The sequence below is a fragment of the Vombatus ursinus genome, unplaced genomic scaffold, assembly GCF_900497805.2.
Source record: "Vombatus ursinus unplaced genomic scaffold, bare-nosed wombat genome assembly UNPS02014781.1, whole genome shotgun sequence".
Taxonomy (NCBI): Eukaryota; Metazoa; Chordata; class Mammalia; order Diprotodontia; family Vombatidae; genus Vombatus; species Vombatus ursinus.
In genome coordinates, this window is record NW_020954559.1 from 47,788,159 (window position 1) to 47,797,792 (window position 9,634).

A 9,634-nucleotide genomic window follows, 5' to 3' on the forward strand; every position below is an offset into this window, starting at 1 on the left:
GACATAAGCAATTATGTGTACTGTAATTCCATAAAGGATGGCATTGTATAGAATGTAAAATGAATATGGCCTATTGGTGATAGAGATGGGCAGGAAAAAAAAAAAAGGAAGTCTAGTTGAAGTAAATGGGAAAAAAAAGAAGTTACCAAACTCATAACTAGACATTTATCCAGTACCACAGCAGTAATTATTCTGTCCTTGTGAGGTAATGAGTCTTTTTTTTTATTCTACAAGAATCAGAGATCCACTACAATAAAGTAAGAATATCTCCGTGCCCCATCCCACCTCTCTTGAGTTCATCTTCCTAATACTCTTACATAGTCAGGTACATACAGTGTTTCCTGAGTAAAAGGCAAGGATGTGGTACAATATTATCCAACTAAATAATGTATTAAAACTAAGCATAAATGCAGTGAAAAGAGTGTTGGATTTGGAATCAGAAGACCCAGTTCAAGACCCAATTCTGTAGTTACAGTGACATTAGAAAAGCCAGTTTACCTCTTTGGCCTCAGTTTTCTCAAAATAAGGAATTGGACTAGATAACCTCTTTGATTCCTTCTAGCTCTAAATCTTCAATGCTGAGATTTATCCTGATATTATGTGTTAATTACAACAATACTTGTGCATCATTTTCAGATCCCTTTACTTGTATAGTATCTCTGGGTACTAACTGTAACATTTTACTTAATGCTTTGGTATATGGTGCAGACATTTTAAGATACATACTTTCTAACATGTTATTTTTCTTTTTTTCTGTGATTCTGCCTGATCAGATATATAGTAGGAGATATATAGTAGGAGTCAAAAGTAGGAGCCCTTACAGTAATAATTCCTCCTTACAGAGTATGGAGGAGAAAGAAGCATCAACACAGATTCCATATCCTTTACATATTATGGGAAAAGATAAAGGCTTTAAGCCAAAAATATGATCTTTTGGAAATGTATAGATGTATCATAAAAGGGAAGAGAATGTCAAAGGATGGGTGAAAGATCAATGAGGGGTCTAAAAAGATGAGCATAATTTAGTCAGCCAGAATCAGCATAAGCAAAATAAAAAAAAAAAACCACCAAAACATGGCTCATCTATTTACTCAGCAGTTGATAAAGCCTGACAACTTAATTAAGTAACTTTTATTAAGGTTGGAATATCATGTGATGTCTCAATGATAATTCACTTAACTGATTTTAGCAATATTAGAAAGCATACTGCTAAATAATACCAATTAAAAGTTTATACATTAAAAATAATTTAGTTAAATGACCCAAAGTAAGTTACTTCTATTGAAAGATATCACTCTATATACAAAAACTATTTTTAAAGCATCAAACAGGGCTTGATTGACACCATGAAGTCAGGAATTATATGATATGCTTTAACAAAAACTGGAACCAATAGGAGTACTTTGTAGTATTCTACAGAGGTAACTAAGCTACAGTACTAACATTTATTACTACTCACATTATATAAAAATTTTAAAAGCAATTCACATTCTTACATGGTACCTACAGAGTGACATACTTAGTTTTCCAGCTCTTTCAGGGATTGGAGGGCAAATGGTTGATACTTTTAAACCCATTCAACCAACACAATTCTTGTAACAGTCAAAAAACCTTCTTAAAAGAAGTATCAGGGGATGTTCATTATTAATCATATTCCTTTCTCGTTAATCGTGCATGGGTGAGCTTCTAGGGGATTATGAGACTGTAAAAATCCCATCCCAATAAATGTGTCTATAGTAATAAAGTGTATCTAAGTTATAGCCTATATGAGACTCCCATTGATTTATGCTTGTAGTAACTTGGTGGCTGTTCAGAACAAGAATTTGGAATAGCTTAGCATACGGTATATTTGTTTGCTGTCACTAAAGCTTTGGTTAATATAAATACACCTAATTTGGGAGAAATGACCACAAAAACATTAGGAACCAAAATACATGATAACTGCAGAAAGTTACTATCACTCTGACATCAATCAATTCATTGTGCATCTTAATGTTCTGTATAACATAACCACTGAGTCTGAATTTCCAAATTTCTTATAATGAATGTCACCCTCCCATTGCTTTTTCTTATAGCCCCCTTACTTGATGAGATAAATCAGACCCATTATGTGGATGGATCTGGTAGTAATTAGAGGTTAAAGTTGAATTAGGATGAGATGGCAAAAGTACGGTATAGATTACATGGCATACATGGCATACCTGCCTTTGGTGTTTTGCCCATCTACCTGATAAATTTAGATTTCTGTCTTCCTCCATGGTCCCACACATTTGCAGTTTTATATATATTGAATCCACTTATTTACTATTAAATCTGGTAAATTTATTTTCCTGAAGTTAAATTATGAAAACTAGAGTATTATATTTCTAGTGTAACCCAGAGCTTTCACTGTATCAACATGGTGCTAAACATCTGAATGAAAACTAAAAAATTAAGTCTATCATCTAGACACTTAATATCCAGATGTTTGGCATCTTCTTGTTGTACATAATGTCTCCAGATGACAGATTGCATTTTTCGGTTTTCATCTGGATGTTTGCTGCTTTGTTGACACAATCTGCTTTATTCATTCTTCAATTGTATAGATTTTGTATTATTTTATATGTGTCCCTATTATTTCCTCCAATGAATGCTCTTTATGGGAAGGAATTGGTTCATTTCTGTCTATGTATTAAGAGAATCAAGCAAGGGGCCTGACACATTGTAGACATTTATTAAATACTTGTTGAATCAATATATGAGTGATAGTTCATTTTTTTCTTATACAATGATTGGCACATAAATGACAATACAAGAAAAAATACACTGTAAATAATAGAAGCATTTTCAACTGGAATTGTTTTTTGAGAGCAGACCATATGCAAAGGGAATTTTGTACTGTCCATTAAAACACAGGAAAAAAATCTAGCCTTATAAATATTTTTAAAGAAAAAAAGATCCATAAAAAAATACTATAACAAATTTTCACTAGCAAAGGCAGTGGCACAGCAATGTTTGTACACTAACGGTTTCGTTCTGGATGTATTAATACAAAAAAGTAATCCATAGATCAAAATCAATCAATATTCCTTGAAAGACATAACAACAGAAATGACCCTATTCAATGATACCTGGATTATAAACATTGGGCAAGACATAAATTAGGAGAGGAATGTTTGCACAGATCCCAACTTTAAGAGGGATTCTAGGTAAATGGTGAATATATGTATATATAGACATATATATGTATATGTGTATATGTATATATGTATACACACACACACACATATATATATATTTATAGAATCTACATACTTTAAATCACTTCATGTATATCTTTCCATACTTCTCTGTATTTACCACATACATAATTTCTTATATCACAATAATATTATTCTACATTTACATAGCATAAGTAGTTAAGTCATTCTCCAATTGGTAGGTGTTTATTTTGCTTCTATTTTTTTTGCGGGGGGGGTGGACAATGGGGTTAAGTGATTTGCCCAGGGTCACACAGGTAGTAAGTGTTATGTGTCTGAGGCCGGATTTGAACTCAAGTCCTCCTGAATCCAGGGCCAGTGCTTTATCCACTAAGCTACCTAGCTGCCCTTGCTTCTATTTTTTTTTCAAATCTCAGCTATGTGCACTGAATATTCCTCCAGCTGTTTAAATTGTTCTTTATTTCTTTAAGGAACACTATGTAATTAAATCTATATATCTTGTTTGTCCTTTGGTATATTGAACCTCATATACTCTGTGCATTTTGTAGTTACTTGAAATGGGATTCCCTATTATTGCTCTTGAATTTCATTGGAGATCTTGTTTCAGTTTACTATTATTGTTTCTTTCTTTTCTTTCTTTCTTTTTTTTTTTTTTTGCTTCTAACAGATTGTCTTTCATTTCTGTGTACTTGTATTCCCAAACAGTTATTATCTCTTTTTGTTTCTTTTGTAAGATTTTCCATCTTGGATTTGTTTTTCTATTTTGCCCATTATTTCTGCTGTTCAGGCTTTAAATTGTACTTTCACAACTCTTATTTCTCTATTAAACCATTGAACATCCTACTGTGGTTCCATACTCTCTTGAGAATCCACAGGGTACTCTACCTCATTGAGTGCTGATTTATTTTTTTTCTTTTGCTGTGATTATTCATAGAGATCTGGATTTTTTGCTTGCTTGGATGCCATATTTGCTTTGGTAATCAATATCTTTTCTGTTGGTATATATTATGCTCAAAGTCATTAAATGAGTTTTTTTTTTCTCCTGAGATCTGTGATGATTTCAGTCTGACCACTTATAATCAGAATTATTCCCTTTTTTAATGGTTGTTTCTGGACATCAAAACCATTACCTTTATTCTGGGCAATTCTTTTTTCATCAGTCTACTTCTCTGCCCAAAGTAACTTCTGGGAGAATAGAATTGGCCCCAGCTGGATACTGGATCTTTCTTTTAGCCTTAGTGGAGAGTCATATACATCTTGCTCCAGTACCCTCTGTTCTTCAGTTCTCTGCCTGAGTTCTTTTACAACACATAGTATTGCTGTGCTGTCATCCCAGACAGAATAAATTCCTCCCTTTTGGTTTTCTTCATCGTTGAGGGAAGGGGGTTACTGAGCATATTAAGGGTTAGAGATTAGCATTCTCTAGTACATCTCTTACCTCATTAAGATTTTTCATGTCCTTGACCATGTAGATAGTTGAAATTGCTTTATCTCTTGCATGTTAACTTTTATTTTGGAGAGCTATGAGGGGTCATGAATGCTTGATAAAATGTTTTGTCTTCCATCTTGTTGGTCACTTGAACTGAAATTCCTTAAAGAGAGTTGTAATCATACAAAATTGTCTGGATTAAAAATCCACATAATCAGTTTCAAGTGGATGAAGAATGTCTGTTGCCCAGATTACAATATGCATTTGGATAAATTTATAGAACTTACTCATCAAAATCTTTCTATCTATCTATCTGTCTATCTATCTATCTATCTATCTATCTATCTATCTATCTATCTGGGATAGGCAGTATGCACAAATAGAGGGTTGGATCTGGAATTGAATAGGAGGATGATAGTGGGTTCAATTATTTCTGGGAAACTGCAAAGTTTAATGACCCCAGGCTTCCATGGAAATAAATTTTTAAACTATCATTATGCCAATATTGCTGTCTGGTTGTGATAGATAGAAAACAACAATTTCAGAAAAATTAAAAATGACTATCATGAACAGAGAGAAGCATGTTGGGTGTGAAAATCCTATACCACATTAACGAAAACTTTAAAGAAAAAATAATTATAAGATATCCTTGAGGCAATATATAATAGGGTCAGAAGATGGTTTGGTCAAGTGTCAAGATCAAGAAATGACAGGTAGATAATTAGAATATTCCACTGCTACCCTTTTGTTATCAAGGAAATGCAGAGAAGGTCTCCATCACATTGAACAAACTCCCTAGGTGGCAAATGTATGGGGGAACATGGTCAATTACACAAGATGGGGCAGGTACAGATGCATTGTGATTTGTATTATTGAAAGAAATTCCCAAACTGATTAGATCATAGATTCATTTGAGAATTTGAGTATAAATATTTTGTAACTAGATACAGAAAACAAAATTTACTCTTTGTTTCAAATAACAAAATTAAAAACAAAATTACAAAAGTCTCAGTGAAGTAATATACTGTGAGATGAATGACATAAAACATTTTCAATGAAATCTTAAGTGGCCTCTTTGCTTCATTACCAGAAGGCAGAGCATAACACATCACAATTTGAACACCACCCCAACAGGTGAGAAATGAGAAATTTTAAGGCCTATTGAGCACAAAATATTTTCACAGTGGGTCAGCATAAATTTATTCAGCACAGGTGTTTCTATAATTGTGGTACTTTGGGAAAAATTCAAAGTGCTCCATGTTCAATTGTCATTGAGCACATTTCCACCTGTTTACTCTGCTGATCTACCATTAGCATACAATTGGTTTATGGGATGAAACAACTACGACAGTAGCTAACTGGAAATGATAAGATTTATCAGGCAGTTTTTGTCCCTATTTTAATCATTTTAATTATGCTCTTTTTTCACATTAATGAGTGTCACCCCAATAAATCACTACCAACGTTTACAGCACCAATAGAGTCATTCCTAATAACTACTAGATAGTACAGCAAAACAAGTTACCATATTGGAAATGTCTGAAAATGTATGCCTCGTTACGCATCTATGCACATGTGCACATCGATGTATCTACGTTATAAGAGGAAGAAATGCTGAATCATCAATTCTCTAAAGTCATTGGTCTCTGGGTTGGTTTTCAGTATTGCTTTCCTTTCCTTTGTGGTCTTCCTGAACATGATTCTCCTGGTTCTGCTTCCTTTGCTCTACATCAACTTGTACAAGTCCTCCCAAGTTTTTTCTGGATTCTTCATGTTAATTCCTTACAATATAATAATAGACCATAAAATTCACACAAATGATTTGTCTTCTTATAATGCTTATGGATTGCTTTTTGTTTCTGGTGTGTTAAGTGAGAGAATACCTTCCCCTTTCCCAAAAAAAATGTACAATTTCTTTTAACTTTGCACATCATAATTTTTTTTTTAAAAAGCAAATATCTAGTACTTAAATTTTGTTTTGTATCAAGCAAAGTGGTACATTCTTTTTCCCATGCTTTAAAGCTTCCATAAAGCAAAACCAGGATAATTATACACATAATAATTAAAACAGTATAAAAAGAAAGAATAACAGCAACAATACTACTAAATCTTAATGCTGAAATATTTTAATTACCAAGCTTATCTTCAAAGAATGAATAGGAATCTTCTCCTCTTCCCAAAGATATGTAAGACTATCACTGTAGCATAACCCACATAATGTATGATATTTTTAATATGGTGGTTAGTTTTGCCGAACTATATTTTTCCCTCTTACTCTTTATCATATAAATGGCTGATGGTGGGAGTAGAAAAGGGTGAACACTGGGAAATGTAGATGATGTAAAAACTACAGATATCACTACAAATTTATCTTAAATAAAATTTCCATAAATTATTTTGAGGGACAATTATTCTACAAAGCAATAACTTATTGAAATCCTCACTACTGTTCATTTAAGAGACGCCATTTATAAGCCCAACAGAAAAATCTTGCCACTTTTAACGCATTCATCAACAACTCTTCCCCTTCCTCCACACGCACACATGTAACAGTAAAGAAAATGGTTCATCCTTCTATTAATTTCAACATCCAATTCAAGTTTTAATTGTGAATTTAAAAAATTTTCACTGTAGATTTCTCTTTGTTGTTTTTTGCAGCTTCACATTTTCAAAAGAATTGTACTTATTCTTTGGTGATAGATGAGATTATTTCTTTGGATTCTTTAGATTCTTCAATGTATATTGACTTATCACACATGTGTTTATAAGAACTTGAACATTACAGAAAGGCAAGTCCTTTAAAAACGGAATACTATGTTAGTTTTTAGGTTGTCATTTAAAAAAATTGAATGTATTAGAAAAGGAAGACATGACACTATCTATGTAAAGCTTCAATACAACTGCTGGCTCAGAAAGTAAACGTTTTTATCACTATCTACGCAACATAGTAATCACTGGGTTTTTAAAAGACAAGGAAAATGATCGATAAATTAACCAACTGTTTTGGTTTCTATAGGATCAAACAGTTTAATTCCTTTTATTTTTTTCCCCTTTTATTCACTATAAAAACACAAGCTATGTTTTCATGTCTGTATTTAGAATAATATTGAAAACCACCCAAAAGCATCACCCTTAGAGCCAGACAAGAGCTTCAGCCCCAATAACTCTGACCTGAAGTCACCTGGACACTTGCCCAAGTCTCCAGGGCACCAAAATCCATTTTTAGAATTAACTGTGCTCTTCCAGTGGGCCTGTAGCATTTTCATCGGTATTTAGCTATTTAACTTCTTGAGCTCATGGTGCAGCTGCTTTAGTCTGGTCCTAGCCTCTCCTTGGGATGGTGCTTCACTGGCACTGGGCACCACTCTTCACTTTTTGATGCATTCCAAAATGAAGTAGACAAAAGAAGGGTCCAAAAAACCTATAAAGAACTATTTATTGGACAACACAAATGGCAGCCTTATCCCAAGACAAACACTCAAGATGATTCAGCCATCTGCAGTTTGTTCTCTAGTTGGTAGAGTAAATAAGTTAACTTCTACCAAGGCCTCATCCAAAAGGTAGTTTTGGAGTGACCAACTAACATCCGAGTCTTCTAACACTGATGTTGCTATAGACCCAGAGCACAGTGATAATGAAAAACTTGAAAGAGTCTCTCAAGAAACTGTTGATCTCATGATTAAAGAAAACTCTTATTTTCAGTACTAGAAAGAAGTGGCAGAAAAATGGAGGAAGGCTTTTCTTATGAAATACTGGAAGAAAATGAGAAAATACATAAAGAAATTGAACAGAAGGACAATGCAATTGCCCACCTAAAAGAAGAAAATAAGGAACTGGCAGAAGTAGCAGGACATGTGCAATATATGGCATATATAATAGGAAGTCTCTAGAAAACTTTGAACCATGAAATAACCCGGCATTTGAGGATTCTGATTCTGGAGGTGAAGAAGTAGGCAGAGATTTTGACAAAATCCCCAGATTGACACACGTGATGAAAGAAATGCTACTTTACAGAAAAATGATTGACCATATATATAAATATTTTATGTTTGACTATTGGAAAATGACACTGACAAAGTTTACCTCCACTTTAGTTACACGTTTGAATTACTTTTCTAAATTATTGAAAACTTTGAACATTCGGCTCTTTTTTTAACTCGATGCTTAGTGGTAGAGAATTAATTGTATTCTGCAAACTATTATAGCTAGCTTTTGGATATTTGTATTAAAATACAAATATTGTGTATTTTTAACCTTGTGATACTTTATGTAAATAGCATATTTTCAGCTGAATATGGCATGACTTACACATACTTGATAAAATAAACTTCAATCTCCCATCAAAAAAAAAAAAGAATTAACTGTGCTCAACCTTAATTTAGCACCTAGCACCTATCAGATGTCTGAGAGAGGGAGATCCTCACTATTCTGGCTTCCTTGGGCACTTTGGCTCAGACCCTGGATGGTGACTATAAAAGCTGTCTCCATGATCTTCTATTGACTTCCACCACCTTTTCTGGGTCCTGGGGGGAGCTGAAAGCCAGGTGAGGTTTTCCAGTTGTGTCTGGCTCACTCTCAACTAAGATGAGGAAGAAGAAGAAGAAGAATAGCACAAAACTGCTGATAGCGTTGCCCATTAAGGACGGGAATAAGGATTTATATAGCTCATTCTGCTAAGTGCTCTACGAATATTATCTTAATTGATCCTTACAACAACCCTGCAAGGCAAGTGAACAGTAGAGAAAACTGGGACTTAAGAGGAACAGAGGTTAAGTGATTTACCCAGGTTCACACAGCTAGTGTCTGATGTTGAATTTCAATTCAGGTCTTCTTAACTCCAGACCCAGGTACCTCTCCACTATGCTACCTAACTGCCTAGATGGACACAAAACCACATATCAACTCCCCTTACCAGCTACTCTTATCTTCCGCCATTCTGAGACAGATCTGGACACACACACACACACACACACACACACACACACACACACACACACACACACAC

The 9,634-nt window shown here is 34.0% G+C and overlaps 1 pseudogene; it reads left to right on the forward strand.

The window, feature by feature from the left end:
• Positions 1-8,007: 8,007 nt before the first annotated feature.
• The window catches only part of LOC114046219, a 1,818-nt pseudogene continuing 191 nt past the window's right edge, over positions 8,008-9,634 (forward strand).